The 1,182-nt window shown below is 49.2% G+C and overlaps 1 protein-coding gene and 1 pseudogene across 1 annotated transcript in view; one reads left to right on the forward strand and one right to left on the reverse strand.

The window, feature by feature from the left end:
* HLCS (holocarboxylase synthetase) overlaps positions 1 to 1,182 on the forward strand; it is a 239,689-nt gene that overhangs the window by 5,726 nt on the left and 232,781 nt on the right. The window lies entirely within an intron of this gene.
* Positions 1 to 1,182, reverse strand: part of LOC100962427 — a 15,045-nt pseudogene that overhangs the window by 2,710 nt on the left and 11,153 nt on the right.

Below are 1,182 nucleotides of genomic sequence, written 5' to 3' on the forward strand. Positions count from 1 at the left end.
GGCTTCTCAGGGTCAGAGAAGGCAAGCTGGTTGATAATGATGTTGTGGTGTCAATCTTGCACTTGGCCAGCTCCTGGATCAATGTTTGATACAGGGATAGGAACTCAGAGATGCATAGGCAGATGAAGGTTGTTTGCTCAGGGTCCTTGAACTATTCACTGACCAAGCAGATGACAGGCAGTGTCAGCTGAAGGGACTGATCTGGTTCTTGATCTGCATGAGATGGCCCAGACCCCTCTCCATGATGGTGGGGAAGTTGAGAAGCCTCAGCTTGTGTCCCGTGGGTGCCATGTCAAACACCACCACAGAGAAGTTCATGCCCTTCACCAGCCTCATGACCTCGGCATAGCTCATGGCCTTGTTGATGCCAGGCAAGGCACTCATGGCCTCCTGCATCATCTTCCTGCCCATGCTCAGCATGTTGTCCTCCTGGAAGAACTGTCAGGCCCAGGCTAGGGTCAATCTCCATAGCAAAGATGTTGTCATGGCCTTTGACCTTTGTAGGCATCTTTAAGAACTTGTGGTCAAAAGCATCTGAGATGTTGTGGGCTGGGTCTGTAGAGATGATCAGAAGGCTCTCTTCCCCCGCTTGGAGAGCTGTACTGCCAGGCTGCAGCTGCAGGTGGTCTTACCCATGCCACCTTTGCCCCCAACAAAGATCCATTTTAGGCCAAAAGTTCAAAGGATCATATTCCACCTATAGTGGGTGCAATGGTGGCCCCTAAAATGATGTACCTAGGTCCTAACCCCTGAAACCTGTTAATGTGACCAAAAGAATCTTTGCAGATGGGCCAGCAAGGCAGCTCATGCTTGTAATCCCAGCACTCTGGGAGGCCGAGGTGAGTGGATTGCCTTGCCTGAGCTCATGAGTTGGAGACCAGCCTGAGCCGGAGTGAGAGCTTATCTCTAAAAATAGCCAGGCATTGTGGAGGGTGCCTGTAGGCCCAGCTACTTGAGAGGTTGAGGCAAGAGAATCACTTAAGCCCAAGAGTTTGAGGTTGCTGTGAACTATGATGCCACAGCACTCTACCAAGGCTGACAAAGGGAGACTTTTGTCTAAGAAAAAAAAAAAGTCTCTGCAGATGTAATTAAGCTAGGGATCTGGAGAGGAGATCATTCTGGATTTAGGGTATGCTATGGTTTGAATGTTCCTTGAAATTTCATTACCAATATAATGGTATC

The sequence above is a fragment of the Otolemur garnettii genome, unplaced genomic scaffold (genome assembly GCF_000181295.1).
Source record: "Otolemur garnettii isolate 467f Iridium unplaced genomic scaffold, OtoGar3 scaffold00180, whole genome shotgun sequence".
Taxonomy (NCBI): domain Eukaryota; kingdom Metazoa; phylum Chordata; class Mammalia; order Primates; family Galagidae; genus Otolemur; species Otolemur garnettii.